The 26,096-nt window shown below is 42.2% G+C and overlaps 1 protein-coding gene and 1 pseudogene across 2 annotated transcripts in view; both read right to left on the bottom strand.

The window, feature by feature from the left end:
- Nucleotides 1–26,096, bottom strand: part of Apba2 (amyloid beta precursor protein binding family A member 2) — an 881,206-nt gene that overhangs the window by 243,911 nt on the left and 611,199 nt on the right. The window lies entirely within an intron of this gene.
- Nucleotides 22,595–23,235, bottom strand: LOC127191542 (ATP synthase subunit O, mitochondrial-like; annotated as a pseudogene).

Below are 26,096 nucleotides of genomic sequence, written 5' to 3'. Positions count from 1 at the left end.
TTACAATGATGGTTATGCCACACAGCATATCTAGTATAAGGAAGTTTATTGGGGGAGGGGAAATGGAAAGGAGTTAGGGGCAGATGACTGGATGTGTAGATAGGCAGATGAGGATGGAGCCATGAGGGCATTGGAGGACAGAGAGAGAGAGAACATGTGGAGACAGAGAGAGAGCAGAGAAATCAAGAGGTTAACAGAAAGAAAGAGACTGAGAGAGCTGATGTGGTACCCCAAGCCAGGCATGGTGGCATGCATCCTTGATCCTAGCACTCAGGAGTCAGAAGCAGATGGATCTGTGAGTTTGAAGCCAACTGGGTCTAAATTTTGAGAAGAGACCCTGAAAGAAGAAGACGAAGAGGAAGAAGAGGAGGAGGAGGAGGGGGAAGAGGAGGGGGAGGAAGAAGAAGGAGAAGACAAAGAAAATAGAAAGAACAAAAAAAAAAGTAGTGTGGTTGCTTGAATGGGTTTAGCCCCATAGACCCATGTATTTGAATGCTTGGCCCATAGGGAGTGGCACTATTGTGAGATACAGCCATATTGGAGGGGCTGTGGCCTTGTTGAGGAAGTGTGTCACTGTGGAGGTGGGGCTTTGAGGTCTACCTTCAGTTTAAGATGTAGAATTCTCATCCAGCCCATGTCTGCCCACATGCTGCCATGCTTCCCACCATGATGATAATGGACTGAACCTCTAAAACTGTAAGTCATCCCCAATTAAATGTTTTTCTTTATAAGAATTACCTTGGTCATGGTGTCTCTTCCCAGCAATGAAGCCCAAACTAAGACAGGCAGAGTCTTCTTCATCGCACTTTAAAAAGTAATTTTATTCTTAAAAAAAGAAGACCAGCAGACATGGTGGCATGTACCTACAATCCCAGCACTTCAGAGATTGGGACAGGAGAATAGTAGTGTGTTTAAGGCCAGCTTGGGCTACATAGAAAAACTCTCAAAAATATAAAACAAGTGTCTGGAGAGATGGTTCAGAGGTTAAGAACACTAAATGCTCTTGCAAAAGACCCAAGTCTGTCTCCCAGAACTCATGTCTGGCAGCTCACATTCATCAGTAACCCCAGATCCAGTGATCTGACGCCCCCTTCTGGCCTCTCTAGGCAACTGCACACACACAATGCACATAAACTTACAAAGGCATGCTGGTAAGCTGCGCTCTCTCTCTCTCTCTCTCTCTCTCTCTCTCAAAAAAAAAACCAAAGTAAAACAACAGACAAGATAATGCCTATTAAAATCAACACAGTCCATTTCCAGTTCAAAATAAGTTGCATAGCTCGCTCCAGAGAACCAAGGACACATAAACAAATATAGTGTTTCTAGAATTGGATATTAAGCAATTATCAAATATATAATTATTAGAGAATTATTTAATTAATGTAACTATTTGCAGATGATATATAGAATTCAAAGAAATCTATGTACAGTCCACCAAAAATAATACATACATACATATACGAGAGGCTAGAGAAATGGGTCAGAGATTAAGAGCACTGACTGTTTTACCAGAGGACCTCCAATCGACTTCTAGCACCCACATGGCAGATTACAACCACCTGTGACCTCATTCCTGGGACTTCTGATGCCCTCTTCTGGCCTCCAAGGGTACCAGGCCATGGAACATAGACATACATGCAGCAAAGCACTCATCCATATAAATAAATTAATTTTAAAAATTTAAAGCAATACATGATCTAACAATATTACTATCTAGAAAGATAATATGTCAAAAATCAACCATAATTCCTTATATTAACAAAAACAATTAGGCAAAATTTTAGAACAATTGTATTTTTAATAGTACCAAAAACTATCCCACATACAGGAATAAATTCGAGTGAATACATGAACATTGTAAGACATAAAGTTATGTGGTATCACCTGATGACTTCAACAGAATTCAGTGAAAATCAAGATAGCCATGTGTGAGCATGTGAGCCACACACATGTACACTGGCATACTAATTATAATAAGTTCAAAGAGCCACAACTATATATGCTAGCATGCTAATGATTGCAGTCACAGGCATGGATCAGTGTAATGAAGGGCAAGTCCAGATGTAGACCACACATCTGTAATCGTTCAATTGCCTTTAGAAAGGAAACAACACAGGAAATAGATCAAGGGTGCTCTAGTTAAATAGGTGGTGCTCAGTCAATTAGCTATCCATACAGAAAAGTACCACACACAAACATTAATTTCATTTGTATTGTAGCTGTAAACTAGGAAACAATAGAAATCATTTAAAAACATTAAACAAAGCTGGGCCAAGGTGGTGCATGCCTTTAAGGGAGGCAGAGGCTGGAGGAACTCTGAGTCCCAGGCCAGCCTGGTCTACAGCCTGAGTTCTAGGATGGTCAGGGCTACACAGAGAGATCCTGTATCTCTCCCTACTCAATGACCACTGGGGTCAAGGAAGAAAGAAAGAAAGAAATGTAAAGACTTTCTAGAATACTATGAAAATGAATGTGTAACATACCCAAACTTATAGGACACAGTGAAAGCAGTGCTAAGAAGGAAGCTCATAGCACTAAGTGCCTTTGTAAAGAAATTAGTGAGATCTCATACCAGAGACTTAACAGCACACCTGAAAGCTCTAGAACAAAAAGAAGCAAACACACCCAAGAGGAGCAAGCGGCAGGAAATAATCATACTCAGGGCTAAAATCAATGAAATAGAACCAGAGAAGACACTACAAAGAATCAACAAAACCAAAGAGCTGGTTCTTTGAGAAAATCAGCAAACCTTTAGCCACACAAACTAAAAGGCAGAGAAAGAGCGCATCCAAATAACAAAATCAGAAATGAAAATGGGGACTTAGCAACAGACACTGAGGAAATCCAAAGAATCATTAGGTCTTACTTCAAAACCTATACTCCACAGAGTTTGAAAATCTAAACAAAATGGATGATTTTCTTGATAAATACCAATTACCAAAGTTAAATGAAGATCAGGTCAACAATCTAAGGAAATAGAAGCAGTCATTAAAAGTTTCCCAACCCTGCCCCCCGATAAAAGCCCAAGGCAAGATGGTTTTAGCACAGAATTTTACCAGATTTCCAAAGAAGAGCTAATATCAATATTCAAATTATTCCACAAAAATGAAACAGAAGGAACACTGTTAAATTCATTTTATGGGCCACAGTCACCCTGATACCTAAGCCACACAAAGACTCAACAAAGAAAGAGAATCTAAGATCATTTTCCCCTATAAACATTGGTGCAAACATACTCAATAAAATACTCACAAACTGAATCCAAGAACACATCAAAAACACCATCTACCATGATCAAGAAAGCTTTATCCCAGAGATGCATGGTTGGTTCAACATACACAAATCCATCAGTGTAATCCACCTTAGAAACAAACTGAAAGAGAAAAAAATCACATGATTATCTCATTAGATGCTGAAAAGCCCTCGACAAAATCCAACACCTTTTCATGACAAAAGTCCTGGAGAGACCAGGGATACAAGGCACATACCTAACCACAATAAAGGCAATATACAGCAAGCCAATAGCCAACATCAAATTAAATGGAGAGAAACTTAAAGCAATTCCACTGAAATCAGGGACAAGACAAGGCTGACTATTCTCTATATATATTCAATAAACTACTTAAAGTTTTAGCTAGAGCAATAAGACAACTAAAGGAGATCAAAGGAATACAAAATGGCTAAGATCAAAAACTCAAGTGCATATGCTGGTGAGGATGTGGAACAAGGGGAACATTCTTCCAGTGCTGGTGGGAGTGCAAACGTGTACAACCACTGTGGAAATCAGTCTGGAGGTTTAAAAGAAAATTGAGAATAGAGCTACCTCAATGCCCAGGAATATGACTCCTGGGCATATACCCCAAAGGTGCTTCACCACACAACAAAGACACTATGTTCATAGAAGCTTTATTCATCATAGCCAAAAATCTGAACCTAGATGTCCTGCAACTAAAGAATGAATAAAAAAATGTGGCATATTTATACTGCCAGGTGGTGGTGGCACATGGCTTTAATCCCAGCACTCGGGAGGCAGAGGCAGGCGAATCGCTGTGTGTTTGAGCCCAGCCTGGTCTACAAAGCAGGTCTAGGACAGGTAAGGCTACACAAAATTACAAAAAACAAAACAGCAACAACAACAACAAAACGATGTCAGGATGCTGCTTCACACCTAACCGGAAGTCTGGAATGGGTGGGGTCGGCCGGATCTAGGTCCAGCAGGAAGTGGGAGAAGGTCTTCTCTGGGGATTGTAGTGTTACACGTCTTTCAGGTGCTTAAAGCCCTTCACCAAGTGAGCCAAGAAGAAAAGAAGCGGAGCGGTCCGGTCCGGCAGCCAACATGTTAGAGTGGTACAGGCAGGAGTGGTTCTACAACAGATGCCAAGCCAGGCTACGAGTGGAGTTTGAGCCCCGCTGGCGAGGCCACAGAGCGGGCAGGTCTGTCTGTAGATCCAGCGGTGAATGTCGGGGCGGGGGGGGGGGGGAACCCTCTTGGAAGCAGCTCTTAAAGCGTTACAGCCAGCCAAACAGCAACCCTTAGATGATCTTCAGTGAAACAGCTTGTGTCTGTTTATTATTGAAACAGCTCATGTGTGTTTCTTCTGTGGTAAACAAATCCTATATGAACCTTTGGGGGCGAGAAGGCGTTTTCGGGGTGAATGCATTTCATTGGCTGTGGTTGTGATGCTGGTGAGGCTCTGTTTGCGTTCAGTTGGTTCAGTTGCCGGCTTAGTGACGACCTTAAGAGGTGGGGGGTGCCATGTTATGTGCGCCAGGGCATGCAGGCGCAGAACAGGGAAGGAGCGTTTCTTACTCTGCTGGTCTCAAGTTTGAGATTTCCAGGGTCTGAACACACTCCACCTCACCAGCTCCGTGGCAGCTCCCCTGGTGGCACGGTCCACATACCCCACAAACATACAGTGTACTCACTTAGAAGTAGATAGTAGTCATGAAGTACAGGGTAACCATGCTACGGAGCTAAGTAACAAGGAGGACCCAAGCAGGGATGCTTGAATCTCACTGAGAAGGGAAAACGGATTAGACATAGGGAGGAAAGGTGGGAGGAGAGGACGGGGTTGGAGAGGGGAGATGGGAACCGGAGGGTTCAGATGTGGGGGAAGCACTTGGAGAGACAACTGGAATGGGAGGGGCCAGCTCTGGGACAAGCTAGAAACCTAGGGCAGTGGAAACCCTCAGGAATCTGTGAGGATAACCCTAGCTAAGACTCCCACCCGTGGAGGATATGGAGCCTGAAACGGCCATCTCCTGTAGCCAGAAATGACTGCCAGTGGAGGGATTGGGACACCAACACCACGCAGAACCTTAGACTCAAAATTTGTCCTGCCGGGCTGGAGAGATGGCTCAGCGGTTAAGAGCACTGACTGCTCTTCCAAAGGTCCTGAGTTCCTTTCCCAGCAACCACATGGTGGCTCATAACCATCTATAATGTGATCTGATACCCTCCTCTGGCCTGCAGGTGTACATGCAGGCAGAACTATGCATGCATAATAAATAAATAAATAAATCTTTAGAAAAACTCATTTTCAGTTAGGTAAGGATGCTACCGTAACCTAACTCCAACCAAAAGATGAGAATTAAAGTACAACCTTGAAAGTTTGGGGCCTTGTCAGATAGTGGGTGAGCATGCCTGTTGACACCCCTCCTCTCCATGTCTGAAATGCAACAGGGCGTCGGCCACCCTGACATTGTGAAGACAGGAGCCACCTAGGGCAGAAACAGAAAGCTGCAGAGCCTCAACAGCCCTCTGCACGCCAGCATGACAGACACACAACCTGTATTTCTTTACTATGTTCGAACAGATCTCCTGCTTATTCAGTTATGCAGGTCTAACTGACAAATGCATCAAAAAATCTACAGCAAGCATCACGCTTAGTGAAATAAGAAATCGTGGCAATCAGGACTAATATAATGATGTTTATTATTTTAGGGCTATCAACTAACATTATATTTGTAATCAAACAAGAGAAAAGAATTGGCAAATAAATATTTGAAAGGAAGATGGGGAGCTTATTATTATTCATAGGCAATGGATTTGCTCCCCAGGAAATCCTAAGGCAGCCAATGCGAAGCTATTGGATGGATTCAGTAAGAGAATATGATACAGTACCAAATATATAAAACTCGAAAGGGTTTATGTACTATGTCTGTGATTAATCAAACAAAAGATGAAGAAGGCAGTATCAGCAATAGAACCCAAAGTTAACTAAGAGATGGGTAGCTCAGCATGTGGCACAGCACACTGTGTCCATCTGCTTAGCTCCGGCGAGTGGCACAGTACACTGTGCCCATCTGCTTTGTGAGGATCAGTGACGCCCCAGTGCAACCACAGTCGAAATTCAATGTATTTGTGTGAAACAGATTATCTTAACAGCCATTGTGAGAATGTATTCAGAAATAGGCACTCTGGTTCTGAGAAATGGATTTACTGGCTTGGTCTCAAGACTTATTGCATCCCTTTTGTTGCTGCTGCTGCTGCTGCTGCTCTCGTGGCCACATAGGGAATTTAACCCAAGGCCTCATGGATGCTAAGCACTTGCTGTGTCACTGAGCTACACCCTCCGGCCTTATCACAGAAATAAAACAAATGCTGTGACACTAGCTCGGGGACACGATGGGTCAACAGAAAATGTTAAATAAAATACCCAAGACCAGATGCACGCTATGCAGAAATTTTTTAACTACTGGAAAGAAGAATTTTAGTCAGTTGAGAAAAAACTTGTTGTTTAGTAAACAGGACAGAGGAAATTGGCTGGTCCATATGGAAAATAATCTAAAATAAAATTCAGAGAAAAAGATCTACAAATGTGTGTGTGTGTGTGTGTGTGTGTGTGTGTGTGTAACAACAATAATAAAAGAAAAAGAAACGATGGGAGGGGTTGTATGGAGGAAAGGGAATGGAAAATGATATAATTATATTTTCATTTTTAAAAACTCTAGGAAAAACAAAAACAAAAAAGACCTCTAATGTAAGAACAAGCACAAAATAAATACGTCACAAACAGAAATGTTTCAAAATATTTTCCAGGCCAATAATTAGTGTACCAATCATACATCTAACTCCTGTCAGTCAGTAGGAAAAGGAAAGCCTTCTAGCTGGGGGGAAAAAAGGCCAAGAACAAGGCTGGTAATTAGCCAAAGAAAAACAAACCTGTTCAGCAGTCTTACCTACAGCTGCTGACAGAGGTGGGGATGGAGAGGCCCTGCCGAGCATGAATACAGCCTGGGTTTAGCAGCACAGGGGGGAAAAAAAGTGACTGAGCCTTTCCAATAATTATAGAAATTAAAGTTAAAATAAAATGCCGCTTTTCTCCATTACTCTGGGACATCAGTGAGTCTGATAACACCAAGCCTAAGTAAGATTTGGGGTAAAGCACATAGTCCTGTAAATGGCAGGTGGAAATAGAAAAGACTGCTTGGGTAGCATTAGTAAAAAATGTGAATGTTGTAGATTCTGTGACGAACAGTTTCATCTCCAGTGATCTGCTCTAGGAAAAGGAGCTGAGGATGACATCCCGCAGCAGTCCATGTCTTAGTGGGAGACTGAGGGGTGTAACACCAAAGAAGCCATGCTGACCCCATGAACAGGGCTTAGAATGCTGTCAAGGTGTGGATTTCTTTGTAAAGCCTGCTCCCATATCTCCATCTTTAGTTGTGGTAACCGTACATCTATGTGCTAATCGTGGCAGAGAGGCTGGAGAACGGACTGCCTGATATCTCGGGGTCCCTCAGCCTGTTTTCAGAGCATACCTCAACACCGCCTGAGAAATTAACCTCGATTTATGCAAGCCACTTCAGATAGTTTCTCTCTCTTGCGGCTGAAACCATTCCTAATTGATTTGGCCTATTTTAAATAGCGTGACAGTTGTGGTTTGTATATGAAATGTCACCGCAATAGGCTTGTGTGCTTGATCCCCGGCTGATGGTGATGTTTGGGACCGCTCTGGAACCTACAGGAGGCAGAGACTTGCTGGGAGAAATGTGTCTCTGGGGGTGGGACTTGAGGCTTTGTAGCCTGGCCCTGCTTCCTGCTCTCTGCCTGCTCCAGACTGTCCTTGCTTTCCCACAGTCATGCTCTCCCACCACAGTGGACTGCATCCCCTCGGAACTGTGAGCCAAAACAAACCCTTGCTCCTTCAAGTTCCTTTGGCCAAAGTGCTTTATCACAGAAACAGAAGAGAAATGTGACCGTCATTGAAGGGAGGTGAAGGAAACCCCCTGGGCAACAGCAGAACTCTCAATCAAAGATTGCTGATGAGGGGTTCCTGCTGGCTGGAGAGTGAAGTGCTGAGGATTACAAGCACTCAACTTTCCTTCCAGATATTTTTCTTCTCAAGCAGCCCCTAAAGCCCACACAAACTTTAAACTGGATGTTTTGGGAATCTACTCTAAAGATGCATGGAAAGTGATACACACACACACACACACACACACACACACATCCAGGGGGAAGGTGTCAGCTATGAAGAAACAGACTCAGGCACTGAACCCACTGAACCTTGGCCTTTGATTCCGCATGCCCAGAACTGTGGGAGATAAATTTCTGTTGTTCCTCACCCTCCTGACTAGTGGTGCTTTATTATAGCAATCTCAATCGACCAAGGGAAATGGCACCATGGCTTCTGCTCATGGGACACAGTGAGGCAAGGTATTTGGAGTCTCAACAACTGCACTGTGTCCTCAGAAGTCAATTATGTTAACTGGTTTTTCTTTATGAACAGTGTTCACTGTTGGTAAGGTCTGTTGTTTTGTTGTTGTTGTCTGTGTATAGAGGTCAATTCACTATCCGTGTACACATGAAGAGAGCGCATGATGTCAAAGACGACGAAGCTTATAGAAACCAGGCATCTTAAGCTAGGCTCGGTAGTGCATGCCTGCAATCCCTGCACTCCGTGGGATGAGGCAGGAGAATCCCAAGTTCAAGGTTATCCTGGGCTACTTAGAGAATTAGAAGCTAGCCTTGAATACAGAGAGATACATGCCTCAAAACAAAGAAAGAAATATGCCCCCAAAACGTGTACAAGGAAAGAAAAAAAAATCTTGAGATGGGATATAATGTAATTAAGGGTTTAGGGTTCAAATGTAACTCTCACACACACACAAAAAAATGAAATAACCATTATTTATTGAAAAGAAGTCAAAGCATTCTGCAAGGAAGCAAAACAAACCACTCTATGTACACTCTGCCAACCCCCTAACTGAACATAGTAATGTAGTGCTATACATACATACATACATACATACATACATACATACATACATACATACACACATACATACACATACGATTATGTTTGGAGATGAAAAATGGAATTTTGAAAGAAAGAGTGAGAGAGGAGAGAGTAAAGGGGTCCAGGAAGAAAAGTTTACCTTCCATGGGGGGAGGGGCCGGAGCTCAATAGAAAATACTAAGGACTGAAATATCAAGAAACAGTGACAGTGGAGAAGACTTCCCAGTGACTGACAGGGGACACACATGGACACAGGGGACAGCATGGGTAAGCTGGTAAGAGTCACATCACTGGATTGAGCACAGGGACTGTACCAAGCTTTATCATGCTGCTCAAGCCAGACACAATTTCAGACTCATAAGTTATTTATTTCTGGAATTTTATTTACTGTTTTTATGCTATGGTAGAGTGTGGGTAAAGTGACTACTATATTTCAGAAACACGGTGCTTGAAAGGAAGCGCTTTTTTTTTTTTTTAAGTAACCACCTAATTAGTAAAGCATGCGGCTTCATTTCAAATAGTTCAAGCAAAGCAGTGTCTGTATCCTGTATCTGTCTGAACACGGTCAAAGAATGGAGTCCTGTGAGGAGAATTCTCAGTACTGGTGAGTAAAGTCCAAGAAGGGAAGACAAGAGCCTTGTGACCTCAGTTTCTTCAAAACCACGGAATTGTTCTTAAGTTGTGTTTTTGCGCCCCTCCCAGGTGGAGCAGATAGGAGTGAGTTTATAACAGATTATTCTAGCACTCCTGTTGTTATTTGTTTATATGCCTCTATGGGAAAACAAGTTTTTGTCACATGTGTCTCACCCTTGTGATCGAACACTTTATTCACGTGACTCCCTCAGAGTATAAAGTGTCTGATGCTCTGAATAAAGCTGACTATTGCATGAGACTTTAGTCTGCATCATTTATCAGCTCTATTCTCCCAGGTCCCACCACCTCAAGAGCAGTAAACAGTATAAGCTTTGAGCAGGAATGTCGGTGTCTCCCAGGATACAAAGAGAGAATGAATCTAACCAAAATTCCAACAACATCCTTGAGGAAATTCACAAGCTGTCTCTAAAACTGTATGAGAAGGGGCTACAACAGTCAACATAGCTCCGAAGTACACTGCTGGGCGCTTTGTATTCCTTTACTTCAAATAGCATTTTTGTCAGGTATGGTGGCGTATGCCTTTAGCTAGTATTTGGGAGGCAGAAGCAGGCAGATGTTTGTGAGGGCAAGGTCAGCATGGGCTATATAGTGAATTCCAAGTCAGCCAAGTGCTACACAGTGAGACTCTGCCACAAAATAAAAGGGGGGGAAAGGGTGGAAAGTAAAAGGAAGCATGTTCTAGAAAAGAGATCACAAAAGTGACAAGAATAAGGCAGGCCATATGGGCAGAAAGACAGAGACCAACAAACCTGAATACAATCCTAAAATGGAACCACACATCTACAGGCAATGGACCTTCTCTGTCTCTCTGACTATCTGTTTCTCTGTCTGTCTGTCTGTCTGTCTGTCTCTGTGTCTGTCTGTCTGTCTGTCTGTCTGTCTCTGTGTCTGTCTGTCTGTCTGTCTGTCTCTCTCTCTCTCTCTGTCTGTCTCTGTCTCTGTCTCTCGCTGTCTCTGTGTCTGTCTCTCTGTCTTTCTGTTTCTCTTTCTCTGTTTCTCCCTCTGCCTCTCTCTGTGTGTCTCTGTCTCTGTCTTTCTCTCTCTCTCTCCCCTACCCCCCTCTCTCTCTCATGTGTGTGTGTATGTGTGTGTGTTTCACATGCCCATGGGTACATATATGGAGTCCAGCTAACTCTGCCTTACTGGTTTGATGCAGGATCTCTCACCGCACTCTGAAGCTTGCTGTTTCAGCAAGTCCTCAGCATCTACCAGTCTCTGCTTCTTGTAGTAGGCAACTGACTTTTTATAAATTTGGGCGGTGGGGGGCGGGAAGATTCTTGAATAGATATGTTCATGTACAGAAAGAGGGACCTTAGGCCATATCCTGCACTGTACATGACAATTAACTCAAATGGACCATAGATCTAAATGTAAAACCTAAAGTGATAAAAGTTCTAAACTCTGAAGAGGAAATTGTGACCTTGGGCTCAGCAAAGATTTCTGGCAATATAACTAAGACATGAGTCATAGAAGAAATAGCCAATAAATAGACTTCATAAAGTGAGAAACCCTGCTCCACAATAGGCACTGTTAAGAGGATTAAAAGACAAGACACAGGAATGGAAAGGAAATACTTAAAAATCATATATCCAATGGGATAGTTGGTTCCAGAAAGAAAATACTTACAAAATTGTACACATTAAATATGAATATTTACTATCAACCACAACCAGTGAAGCTGTTTTAAAATGAATGTTGTAGTTGTGTCCTGATGTTGAAGTCTGTGTGGTTAGAAAGGCCAGCACTAGCTGGGCACAGTGGTGCACACCTATAATCCCAGCACTCTGAGAGGCAGAGGCAGGCAGATCTTTATGAGTTTGAGGCCATCCTGGTCTACAAAGTGAGTCCCGGACAGCCAAGACTACACAGAGAAACTCTGTCTCAAAAAGAGAGGTAGGGGGGAGGGAGGGTAGAAAGAAAAGCCAACACTATTGTAATAATAAAATTTGAAACCCATATGTAATGCAGGAGGGGCGCATGCACATATAATTTCTCTCACCAAATCGCTGCCAAGAGTACAAAAGGGCCATGGGAGGAGGAGCCGGTAAACTGAGGTCAACAGAGCCAGAGTGCTAAGCTCTGAAACCCAGGACATACAGAAGCTATGATGACAGCATTACTTTCTCAGAAAACATGCAAGGATTTGTAATGAGGGTTGGGCTTCATTTTTCAGTTGGGTGGCAAGTCTACAAACAGCACCTTCAGTTTAGACTTTAGGAAGTAGGGTGTAGGTAGCTATTAAAGTACAAAAGTCCTGAAAATCTGTTTAAAACACACACACACACACACACACACACACACACACACACACAAATAAAACATGTGGTGGGGAAATAAGCCAGTCACAAAGAAGACATCAGAGGTCTCTGCTGACCTAGGGACAGATACCCCGGTAGGTCCAGTGTCAGAGTGAAAGTGACCTATTTTAAAAGGCAGAGAGTAGAGGGGCTGAGGATGGCAAAGTGTCTCCCATCCCATGTCAGCCTGAGTGAGGCTTTTGACTTAGCAGGAGGAACTTTCTCATACTGCAGAATAGTTAAGCCCTCAATAACGTCTTCGGTCTGTTGTCGCTTTGCAGTGCAGAAAACTGCCCCAAGAGAAGAGCAAGTAAAAATGTCCATTCGCGAGTAAAAACAAGGAGCCGAGGACAGCTTCTGTGGTACAGTGTTAGCAACATCAGCATGAGAACCTGGCTTTCACCCCTGAGATCCATCCAAAAAGCTGGATATGTAGATTGCATTAGAAATCCCAGCACTGGGTACGTGGAGACGGGTCGCAGAGGTTCTCTGGCCAACCGGATTTCTGTAACCAGCAAGCTCCAGGTCCCAGTGAGGGACCTTGTGGCTGTAAAGCAAAGTGAGGTTAACCTCTGACCTCCACAAAAGCACGCATGCACGCATGTGCATCTGCACAGCCGCATGCACACGCACAAGCGAGGGAATAGAACCCAAGATGGCAACGACACTCAGGCTGAGTGTCGGCTCTGGGAACAATGGGGGGTGGGGGCTGAAAAATAAATTATCAGAAAAATAATAGATACCCCCAAAGAGCTGGGCAGAAGCTCTTGCCCAGGTTAGCAGCAGCAATGGAAGATGAAGAAGCCCAAAAGTCCTCCCCCCTAGCACTGGGTGACTGGCACTGGCGACTGACACAGCAGAACTAAGACTCCAAACGACTTCTGAGGCAGCTGGAGACATTTGGTAAACCACACTCTGGAGAAACTCAGACCAAGTGAGACAGGAGTAAACTCTGGAACCCTGACAAACAGAACACAGCAAGATGGCAGAAAAAGCTGGTGGGGGCGTGGGTCCTTCCGCCGGGCGCGGGTTCTCGGGGTTCAAAAGATGAGGTCCTCAATGCATTCTGAGGAGAATTGTGTTCCAGAGCTACACGAAATGTTCACACACACACACACACACACACACACACACACACACACACACACACCCTCCCCAGAGTGGCCTGATTGGGAGGAAACACTTAGCTCAATGTACTAGAAATACCCAAGCCATGTGAATCTTTCTGCATCTTGGTTAACTCACTCAGTATGATCATTTCTAGTTCCATCCAATTGCCCACAATATTCGGGATTTCCTTGTTTTGTTTTTGTTTGTTTGTTTGTTTTTTGTTTTTGTTTTTTTGTTTTTTGAGACAGGGTTTCTCTGTGTAGCTTTTCCACAACGACTCTGAATGGTCTCAGTTCCTCCAATCAAAAGACACAGACTAGCACATTGGATTTTAAGTCAGGGTCTATCTATTGGCTGCCTTCAAGAAACACACTTTGCCTTCAAAGACAAACACACCTCGGGAAGAAAGAATGGAAGAAGACAATCCAGGTGACCAGGATGGAAGAAGCAGGTATCACTGTTCCAATACCTGCAAAATCGACTTCAGTCTCAAACCAGTAAGATGAGATAAAGGTGGCGATGTCATCCCTGTTAAAGGAACAGGCCAGGAAGAGAGCATCACAGATCTAAACATATGCACATCAATCTCGGGTCACTCCGTTTCATAAAGTCATTGCTGTAAACTCTAAAGCCACAAGCTAACCCAGCACAGCAGCAGTGTGTGACATCAGTGCCCCACTGTCACCAGCAGACAACGCAGCCTGACAAAACTAAACAGAGAAGTGTTGGCTTTAAATGACACCATCGGTCAAATGGACGTAATAGACTTCAACGGAACACTTTGTCCAAACATCACAGAACACGCATTCTTCTCAGAAGCACATAGAACCTTCTCTAAAACAGACCATGTATTAGAACGCAAGGCAAGTGCCAAAAAAAAAAAAAAAAAAAAAGAAATAACTTCTTGCATTCAACCTGACCATGACAGAATAAAGCTAGAAATGAACAGCAGTGGAAACTACAAAATACTATACAAGCTCATGGCCAATAATACTCCACTGAATGATGGGTGTGTCATCAAAGAAGTCAAGGAGAGGCTGGGCATTGTGGTGCACACCTTTAATCGCCTCCAGCACTTGGGAGGCAGAGGCAGATAGATCTCTGTGAGTTCAAGGCCAGCCAAGAATATATAGTACAACCCTTTCTCAAACAGACAAGCAAGCAAGCAAACAAACAAACAAAAAAGAAAGAAAAAAAGAAAAAAATTAGATACCACAATTAAAAAATGCAAGCCCAATTATAATCCAAGCCTATGAGAAACGATAAAAGCATTCCTAGTAGAGAAGTTTAAGGTTTTAAATGGCTACATTACCCAAAAAAAAAAAAAAGTGGGGCCTGGGGGGATGGAGAGATGGTTCAGAGCACCTAAGCTCCATTCCCAGCATCCATATGAGACAGCTCACAGCTGCCTATAATTCCAGGTCCAGGAAAGTCAACATTCTTTTTTTGGTTTCTGTAGGCACCTGCACTCATTCCACATACCCCCTCCTCTCACACACATAATGTAAGATAAAAATAAAATCGCTTTAAAAAGATAGTTCACACACAAAAATAATTTAATGATGTATCTTTAAGGTTTTGGAAAAAGAAGAACAAGACAAATCTCAAAGCAGAAGATATAATGACATAATTAATTTAATGTCAATTAAATTATGATATATTTTATTATTTATTTACTTATTTCCCAGGAAGACATTATATAAATAGAATTAAACAAATAAAAACAACAAGAAACAATACCAAATAATCAAAAAACCAAATAGTCAGGCCTTTGAAAAGATAAACCAGATGGATGAACCCTTAACCAAACTAACCAAAAGAAAGAGGGAGTGGGCTGGAGAGATGGCTCAGAGGTTAAGAGCACTGACTGCTCCTCCAGAGGTCCTGAGTTCAATTCCCAGCTACCACATCATGGCTCACAACCATCTATAATGTGAACTGATGCCCTCTTCTGGCCTGCAGGTGTACATGCAGGCAGAGCACCGTATACATAATAATAAATAAATAAATCTAAAAAAAAGAAAGAGGGAGAACCCAAATTAATAAAACTAGAGATGAAAAGGGAACCATTACAAGAGATACTAGAGAAATTTGGAAATCACAAGCATATACCTTAAAGACCTATTATATTCAATGGCTGAGGAGATGACTTGGTGGGTAAAGGCATCTGTGGCCGAGCCCAACAACCAGAAGTCAAACCCAGAATCCACATGGCAGGAGAGAAACAGCCTCCACAAGTTTTCCTCTGACTCCCACACAGGTCAGACATGCCCATGTATGTGCATGCACTTCTATCTCTTCTTCTTCTCTCTCTCTCTCTCTCTCTCTCTCTCTCTCTCTCTCTCTCTCTCTCTCTCACACACACACACACACACACACGCACACACACACACAGACACACAAATACACACACACTCACAAGTAAGTAAATGAAAATAGTAAAATATATTCCAATAAAGTAGAAATTGTGAAAGAAATAGTTGACTATCTGAATGCATATAGCCTCCTAAAGTTAAACCAAGATGAGATAAATAACTAAAACAGATCTACATCAAGAGATGAGATGGAAGCAGTAATTAAAAATCACTTAAATAGTCCAGCCCCAAAGAGATTCACTGCAGCGTTCTAGGAGGCTTTAACAGAGTGTGCACCAACCCTTCTCAAAGGATTTTGTAAACTGGAAAAGGAACGGCAGCTTCCAGCCTCGTTTTATGAAGCCAGTATTCCCTTGGCACCAAAGCCAGAAAAAGACACAACAACAAGAAGAAAATTATAGACCAATCTTCCTGATGAACATAGTCATGAAAGTTCTCAATGAAATGCTTGCAAACCAAATTCAAGAACGAATCTAAAGGATCATTTATAATGATCAAGTTGGCTTTTCCAGAGGTGTAGAGCTGGCCCAACAGAAGGAAACCGATAAATATAATCCATCACACAAACTGACGCAAGGACAGAAGTCACATGACCATGTCACTAAATGGAGAGAAGGCTTTTGACCATATCCAGAACCCTTTGTAATAAAAACCCTGAAGAGACTAGAGACGGAGGGACAGTGTTTCAATATAGTAGAGGCTACACATGAAAAACCTACAGCCAATGTCACAGGTGCAAAGGCAAAATCCTGGTCCTTGACAAAGATTGTTTATGGTCTTTTTAAAGTAGATGAGAGAGGGTTTTGCTCGCAGATTGCATTAATGTTGAAGGGCTCTAACGTGCCCAAGCATGGCAAACATGGCGCTGGCAGATGTCGCCCTCCTCCTTTCCCGTTGACCTTGCGAAACCATCAGATTTCTTTATTTAAGCACATTCCTACTTTTCCTTATTTGGTCACTTCGTTGAGCCTGACTTATTACTGAGGCCGATCATCACCAAGGTCCAGCAATCAAAATTGCCCATTTGGCGACACTGGATACCCTGTCCAATCAGAACCCAGCTAATCCGAACATGGATTTTTCCCTTTAAAAATCACTCCTGCAAAGCCATTAGCTGCTGTTTCTGCTGCATTCAGATTCACCCAGGTTGCCTCTCTGTCTTGCTTAATAAAGAATCTTTTTGTGTTGTGTTGTGTTTGGGTGTGGTCTGTGTCTAGTTGGTAGTCCAGAAAGGAGTACCCTGCATGGCACAGGGTCCCTTCAGTTGTTGCTATAATAAGCAACCCGAAGCAGGCTAACTTTATAAAGAAAGGAGATTTGGTTACCTCTGAGCTTTGATGTTATAAGCTCAAACAGTATGACACAGACTTCATGGATGTTCCCCTTAGCTGCCCGACTCGTACTGGATAATAACAGGAAACTGCTGTGGTGTGGCGAGAAGAGATCGCATCTCTTTAGAGTCCCGCCATTCTTTCTGAGAGCACACCAGAACCATCCTTGGGCCTTCCCCTGCACTGAGAACCAATGCTCAACACAGGATTCTTCGTGGGACAAGCTTAAGCCACCTCTACACCCATCGGTTTCCAGTCTGTTAAAATTATGTTGATGAGGGTCAAAAGACAAATTCACTTTGGTAAAATGGTAGTGTTTATAGTGTTCCAGAAACCATAGTCTTCACGATTGTAAGACCTTGTGATCTGAAAAGTTGCTTGCCAGCCACTGAACACAAGGGAGGTCAGAGGATGGCTCTCTCGGACTCGGTTCTCTCCTGCCACCTTGTGGGATCTAGGTGGAAGTCAGGTCACCAGGCCTGCTCACAAGCGCCTGCTGAAGCTCGGGGACCGCCTCTTCCTGGTGGTTTTATAAGGTATGTAATCTGGATGCTGCTGCTCCAAACTGTATTTTGCTTCAGGCTTTCTGGAGGGTTCGGCTTATCTGTCTTTGCGGTCTGCAGAGCAGATGCTCTCGGAGCCTTCGTGGGTTCTCGCCACGCTGCTTAGCACATAGCCCCTGAGCTGGGTATCTGACACCTGTGCTTCTCTCCAGGGAACCCCCTAATGGAGGAGCTTGGCCTCTTCTCCAGCTGTTCCTCTCTCAAGAGGAGTAACCCTGGGTCCGGGACTGTGACGTTCTCATTTTCCTTCCGGTGGATCCAGGATCTCTGCCCCACCCCCCACCCCTGCCGCCGTGTTGTGTCTTGGTGCTCTGTCCTGAGCCTGTAGAGACATTTTCAGAAAAGATGGTTGAGCATGTTCCATACCCATCATGGAGATGAACTGCAGGGCATATGTTTTCGAGAAGCATCGAGAACTTTCATAAACGGGAAATTTCCTTTCAGGTTTCACCACCAGGCAAGGCTGTGTGGTAGAGTAAATGACCTACTTGTCTTTGCCTTAAATAAGGAAGGATCAATAAATAGCACATTTTTACTGAACTGACACCCTGAAGCACTCCTGGAGTCTCAACCACAATCACTGCTAATCAAGCATTTAAAATCAGGTTTCAAAGGATAATCTGTGATTTAGAGGCCATTTGCAGAGACTACAGGAAGCAATCCTTCCAAATTCTTGCCCTTGTTGGAAAACTTTTGACTTAATCAGTGTGGGTGCTGGGGCCTTGAGATTGGGGGTTTGCTTGGTTCGTGTTTATATAATTAGGATCTTTTGAATTTCTAGTAACAGAAGCCTCAATGCAGGATGACTATAAAAATAAGGAATTTGGGTAGGCCAAATGGTTCAGCAGATAAAGGCTTTTTCCAACAAGTCTGTGAGGCCCACATGGTACACCTCCATAGTACACACACACACACACACACACACAGAGAGAGAGAGAGAGAGAGAGAGAGAGAGAGAGAGAGAGAGAGTCAAAAAGCCTGAAAAATGATGTCAACTGGCTCATATAAACAGTAGTTTCAAAGCTCACTGTGGTGGCTGAGGCAGGACAACCATATATTTTTTATTATAATTGTTTTATTCTTCAGAATATAATGAAGTGTGATTACATCCACCCCTCACTTCCTCCCTCAACTTTTCCAGTATCTCCTCCAACACACCCTCCTCCCAGGTTCTTCATGTCTTCTTTTTTTTTTTTTTTTTTAAATAACTGACTAAGTCCTATCAATGCAAGCATTGGTGTGCGGCATCCACTGGGGCACGGAAACCCTACCAGTAGCCACACCCTCAAATAATGATCCTCCTCCTCCAGCAGTTGTCTGCGGCCAATCGAATCTCTGTAAGGGATAGGGGCTGCTGAAGTTTGGGCTGGCTTGATCTTTGAGGCCCACCTGAACCACACTGATAAAATCATCCAGGTACACAACTGACAGAGGAAAACAACCAACCCAGCTGCATGTTGTCTACAAGAAATCTGTTTTAAATGTGCATACACCTATAAATACAAGGAGAGTAGTGGAGAAGACAGCCATGCTGATGTCGACCCTAAGAACACTGAACAGCGATATTAACTTCAGGCAGAGCAAGGAAAATTCTCAGGGATAAAGAAGTCTTTTCAGAAGGACAACTACCAGGGTAATTCTCCAAGAATACACATCAATCCCTGTTGTGTGTATGGCTAACTGAAAAACATCATTATATGTGAGAAAACCTGATTTGATAGAGAATCCAGCTCCAGTGGGCTGAAAGTCAGCAAAGACAGCTGAACTCAATAGAACTTGTATATGGCTGGAGGCAGTAACTACAACTGTAACCCTCCATTCTTCCACGGCCCGTGTGGAACTGGCACGTTCTGGAGCAGGACACACAACCAGGCAAGTTTCTGGTGCCCCATATTTGACCATGTCCCCTGGATGGGGGAGGCCTGGTGGCACTCAGAGGAAGGATAGCAGGCTACCAAGAAGAGACTTGATACCCTATGAGCATATACAGGGGGAGGAAATCTCCCTCAGGAACAGTCATAGGGGAGGGGAGTAAGGGGAAAGCGGGAGGGAGGGAGGAATGGGAGGATACAAGGGATGGGATAACCATTGAGATGCAAGATGAATAGATTAATAAAATATTTTAAAAAATAAAGAGATGGGCATCACATAGCCAATGCTTTCAGAACAACACAAGCTAGAGGCCAGTGACCACAATCATTAATAAGCATCAAAAGGCTTAGTGATGAAATGTGGCACAGATGGGTGAAGAAATGACAAGTTTAAGAATACTTAGAACTAATAAACATGCTGCAATTAGGTGGGGATTTATGGCACTGAATGAACACATTGTGGGGGTGGGGGGGACCCTGAAACCAACAGTCTATGCTTCCACCATAGGATCTGGGCATAGAAGCGCTAATTTAACAGAGCAAGGCACAGCAAAGGAAGTACTCAGCATCAGGGCAGAAGGGGCAAGCACGAAGATCAGTGGCAGAACATTTGTCTGGCACTCATGAGGCACTGGGTTCATTTCCTGTATGGAAAAACAGAAACAACCAAACAATCAGGTAAATCTTAAGCACAGAAGTGACATCACCAACAGGAAGTGAAGAGAAAATGGAATCAACCAAGTTAAAAGATGTGTCATTAAAAGACAGGGCATTATGTCATTAATACCAGAAGGTAGGGAGGAGAGAGAAGAGGGGAGAGAGGAAAGGAGGCAGGGAAAAGAGAAAAGAGGAGGGAAAAGCCATGGAGATATAAAACATCCAGCGGCTCATAGGATCCTGGGGCAGGAGCTAGACAGACACAGCACAGAGGAGCTTCAGGCGTGAGCTTTGCCGTGTACCTTAGTGGGAGGTACATGGCATCATATATATGTCCAAACCATACAGCACGCAGCACACAGAACCTGACGCAGACGGCTAGTGTGGCTGCTGTAGCAGCACAGGTTTAGTTGTAAGCTCCTCTTTGGGGAGGGGCTGGCAGTGGTAAGGCTATCCTCTGGAGCAGAGGAGAGGCGGGAACATTCCTTTCTGCCCAAAATTGCCATAAACCCAAAGCTGTCCTAGAATATAGAGCCTATTAGAAAAGAAAAAGCATATGGTATATATATATATATATATATATATATATATATATATATGTGTGTGTGTGTGTGTGTGTGTGTGTGTGTGTGTGTGTGTATATACATATATATAGAGTGTCAATTATTTAGATATCAACAATGTTCAGCATGTTAACCAAAAACTGTTATTAAAAACAGAAATATAAACCCTTTTATTTTTAAAATTATATAATTTTCAAAAAAATGTAAAAACGAGAGACCTTAGACAGATAAAACTAAGGTATTTATTAAGGCATAATTATTTTGCTCATCTCATTTTTAATGCTCAAAGAATCCCAATCAAGCTTTTTAAAATTATGTAAATTTATTGGATAATTAACATTTTAAGAAATAATGTTATTAGGAATTTTTTTTCTGAATTTTAAACACCCCACAAATGTACAAAATTAATTTTCTATTCAGTACTAAATACATTTTTAAAATGTTAACTTTTTCACATTAACCTGCCAACAAAGATCATTACTCTAAAGGTTCCCCCCCCCCCATGGTTGTTGGATGGTTGCTAGTAGCAACCATAGATGTGTGTGTGTGTCTCTCTCTCTCTGCCTGTTCACCTTTTCTATAAGAGGGTAACTTCTTCTAGCTTTAGCCTTCTGGGTCAGGAGTAGGAGAGGACATTTCCAGATGCGGCTAAGGAGCTTTCTTTTCTGCTTTGTTCGTGTATGGATGATCTGATTTTAATTCCACCACTGGCAAGAATGATAGAATTAAGGTTGAACTGGGAGGATTTTGTAAGGCTTTGCATATGGGAGTGAGGATAAGGATGAGTATCTAACAAAGTCAGAAAAAGGGAAGGCTTCTGGGAGGCTGCACAACCCAAACATACACTGTTTTGTGCATATGGTTACTAAATTTTACTCATCTTTTAAAAGTAGAAATGTATGAATTAACTTATGGCTCTTATAAAATAATTGTTGCATTTTCACTTTCATGTCCTCACAAGGCTATCTCAACGTGTAAGCTATTGGAGAGTTGCTCTTGTCTGCTACTGATACAAGACTCCATTGTGCCCAGGACATGTTCTCAGGCTTTCACTAACTCTGTATGTGCTGTTTGATGATACCAGATATGCCCCTCCTGTGGGCAAAGGAAAGCACGCTCTGCCTCAGAAGGTATCCAGTTCAGTTCTTTACAGGGTGGTTTACTTTGTTTGGGGTTTTTATCCATTGTTACTAAGGATTGTTGAAGTTACAAACTGTTACTTCATTAATCCTTTTATTGTATCAATTGTGTTTACTGTTTCAGTTTTGAATTCTGTATTTCCAGTTGTATCATGGGGTGTACATAATTTTACTATTTGTCATCTTGCGCTTGGAGCACTCTACACCACTGCATAGTCCACCTTTCTTTCTTTCTCTCTCTCTCTTTTTTTTAGTGCACCTTTCTATTCCTGGTATTTTGTTGGTTCAGAAGTCTACTCACCGTGCAGGAGTTCAGCCACTCCACTTTTCTTCAGACACACATTTATGTGGCAGCTGTTCTTCTATCTTTCACTGTTAACTATTAATATATCACATATTTTAAGCGCTTGATTGGGTCATTTGTTGAAGGTGCTTTCTTTCCTCCAGGTTATGTTTTGGGCATCTTTGTTAAATTTTAAATGGCTGAAGCTATGTGTATTCATGTTTGAGCCTTTGATTTTATCCTGTTGGTCTACATGGTGGTTTTCTTTTCTTTTCTTTTCTTTTTTTTTTTTTTTTTTTTTATGAGGTACAATGCCAATTTAATCAATGAATTCCTCATATAAACCAAACCCTCCAGCCTAAATGACTTTCTGACCCTGAAACTAGAGGGCCCTGCAGGAGGATGAAAACCTGGCACTGCTCCTTTAAGGACAGGAAACTTCACGTCCTCTGTTCAGGAAGCATTTTATTGTTGCTCTGAGGGGAGCTGGTGCAGGGGAAGGCCTCTCAGAGCATCTCCTACATAGCCTGGCCGAGCTTCTGAATCTTGCTCTTCGTGGGCATATCAGCATATTTCTTCCCGATTGGGACAATCATCCCACTCATGATTGACTGGTCAGTCTTAACCTCCAATTTCAGTATCTGCCCTTGACCCAGGAAGCTCTTCAGCACTGTCTTTAACTCGGAAAGAACCGCTTCTTCTAAAGGAGACGCTGTGGTCACTGTGCATGGTACTTCAACATGGTGAACAATCACAATGGTGGAAAAGGCAGCGATGACTCCCTGGGTGTTGCTTAGGCGACCGTTTTTAGCAAGTAAACTCATGAGGTTGGCTGTCAGTGGAGAGAAATTCTCCTTTGTCATGAGGTCCTTCAGGCTTTTCCCTTTGATGGAGCGCTTGACACAGGGATTTAGGACACCAAGAGATACCTTGGAATCCTTCAGGAGCGTCCCACTCACAGCAACTCTTTTTCCATTTGCTCCAGCTTATTCTGTTTAGATGCCGCAGAATAAAGTGCAGTGACATAGCGACTTTCAATGCCATATATCTGAACAGGGGGCCTCACAAACTTGGTAAAGGGCCTGACCACAGAGGTACTGAAGCTCCGCACCTGTCCGGACAGCTCGGACACTGCCGGGGCAGCCATCTTTCTCGGGCGGCTCCTACAATGTATTTTTTAATGTCAGTCTCGTTTTCTTTCTTTCTTTCTTTCTTTCTTTCTTTCTTTCTTTCTTTCTTTCTTTCTTTCTTTCTTTCTGTCAATAACTTTGGCTCTGTGATATATCTTAAGATCTGGAATGGTAATCCATCCAGCATTGCTCTTTTTGCTTAGGATTGTTTTATCTCTCTTAATTCTTTTGTGGTCCGATATGAACTTTAGGATAGTTTTGCCCACCCTGTGATGAATGAGATAGGGATTTTATCGAATGTGTAAATAGCTCTTGGTAAAATGATCATTTTCATAATATTAACTCTACCTATCTATGAGCATGGAATGTCTTTTCATTTTCTAGATTCTTTCTCTCCCATTCTTTTTGCTTATTTGTTTTTCAAGACAGGGTTTCTTTGTGTAGCCTTGGCTGTCCTGGACTTGCTTTGTAGACCAGGCTGGCCTCAAACTCACAGAGATCCACCTGCCTCTGCCTCCCAGAGTGCTGGGATTACAAGTATGTGCTACTGAGCCTGGTTCCTCTCTTTCTCTTTTCTTTTCCTTCCTTCCTTTCTTCCTCCCTCCCTTCCCCCTTTCTTTCTGTATTTTAAGAAGGAATATTTATAGGTATTCTTTGAAAGTCTGGTAGAATTCTGCTGGGAATCCATCTGGCCCTGGTATCTATCTATCTATCTATCTATCTATCTATCTGGAAAGTTTTTTTTTTTTTATTTAGGTTGTTGACATCATCTGGCTTAATTTTGATGATTTGGCTAAAACTAAAAAGTCATCCATTTCTTTTAGATTTCCAGCTTAATGGAGTACAAGATTTAAAAACATCCCCTTATAATATTCTGAATTTCTTTGTGTTAGTTGGAATATTTCCCTGTTCATTTCTGATTATGTTAATTTGGATCCTCTCTCTCTCTCTCTCTCTCTCTCTCTCTCTCTCTCTCTCTCTCTCTCTCTCTCGGTTAGTCAGGCCAAGGGTCTCTTCTTTCAAAGCCCTAGCTCATAGATTCACTGAGTTTTTAAAATTGTTTTGTTTCTATTTCTATTATTGCTGCTCCTATTTTTATTATTTCTTGCCAGTAACTGGGTTTGGATTTGGTTTCTTCTTGTTTTTCCGACTTTTTGAGTTGTATTATTAAGCCATTTCTTTCTGCTTTTTCTTTCTTTCTTTTTTTTTAAATGTATGCACTTAGATAGAACTATACATTTCGCTCCGAGGACTGCTTTCTATGCATGCCAGAGGTTTTGTCATGTTTTCATTTTGATGCAGCTCCAGGAAATTGTTTCTTTCTTGATGTTCCTCTTTGGTCCACTCATGATCATTCAGCGATGAGTTGTTCAATGGTCATGAGGTTTACTAGAGCTTTGTTTGATGTCAATTTTAAGTTTTATTACATTGTGATCAGATAGGATACAAGGAGTGGTTTTAATCTCTTTAAATTTGTAACGATTTGTGTGTGTGTGTGTGTGTCAGGATGTGGTCTATTTCAGAGGAGGTCTCATGTGCTGCTGAGGAGGGTGTATATTCTGTGGAGTTTCAGAGTATCCTGTAGATATCTGTGAAGACCATTTGATATATAGTGTCAATTCCTTCTGATGTCTTTCTGTTTTTGTCCAGATGACCTGTCTACTGGAGAAAATGAAGTAGTGGAATCACCTACTATTGATGGATTGATGTGAATTTGTGTCCTTAAATCCAGTAGTACTTTTTAAAAACATGCTATTAGGCAGCTCTGCATTTGGTACATATATCTTTAGGATAGTAATGTCTTCTTGGCTAACTGTTCCCTTGATTAGAATGAAGTATCTCTCTTTATCTCTTCTGAATGGTTTTTAGTTCAAAGTCTATTTTATCAGATATTATGGTGACAGTGCCTGTTTGCTTCCTGATACCACTTAATTGGAGTACTTTTCTCTATCCTTCTACTCCAAGGCAGTACTTACTTTTAAAGCTAAAAAGGTGTTTTGTTTTGTTTTTCTAGGCAATAGATAGATGGATTTTGTTTCTTGATCTATCCATCCAGTCTGTATTTTGTGATTAGAGAACTGAAGCTGATACTTAAAATTATTATTGAAATGTGTGTGTTAATTGTGGTCATTGTGTTGATTTTTTGTGTTGTATTCTGTCCTACATTGTGTTTTAATAATTATGGTTTCAATTTTTTTTTCACAGTCTCTCTGCTGTGCTCATTCTTCTCTTCAGCCTTAAATATTGTTTCCTGTATTTTCTTTAGGTTGGGTATATTAGATATACTTTTTTAAAGGCTGTTTATACTGTGGAAGATAGTTTTCTCCCTCAATTATGGCAGATAGTTTTGCTGGGTATATTAGTCTTGGTTGGTAGTCAGTCTTTTAAGACTTGGAATTCCAGGCTCTTCTGACTTTCCAAGTTTGCAATGAAAAAAAAAAATAGCTGTTAATCTGATGTGTTTTCTTTAGATGTGACTTGTTTTGTTTTTCTTGCCGCTTTCAATACACTTTCTTTTTCCCTTTTTCTTTCTTCAAAACAGGGCTTATCTGTTTAATAGCCTTGGCTGTCCTGGACCTCCCTTGATAGGCCAGGCTGGCCTCAAATTCATAGAGATCCACCTGCTTCTGCCTCCCAAGTGCTAGGATTAAAGGTGCACTCCACCACTGCATGGCCCAATACACTCTCTATGTTATGTATTCTTAATATTTTAACTGTGATATGCTGTAGGGATCTTTTTCTCTTGTCTTGTATATTTGGCTGTTTGCTTCTGGTATCTGTATAAATGTGTGTTTCCTTAGCTTAGGGACATTTTCTTCTATGATCTTGTTGAAGATCTGGTCTATGACATTGGCTTGGAATTATTCTCTCTTGTCTA

This window comes from Acomys russatus, chromosome 7 (genome assembly GCF_903995435.1).
Source record: "Acomys russatus chromosome 7, mAcoRus1.1, whole genome shotgun sequence".
Classification (NCBI taxonomy): domain Eukaryota; kingdom Metazoa; phylum Chordata; class Mammalia; order Rodentia; family Muridae; genus Acomys; species Acomys russatus.
The sequence above is the reverse complement of the archived record's forward strand: the minus strand, read 5'-3'. Positions and strand labels throughout refer to the sequence as shown.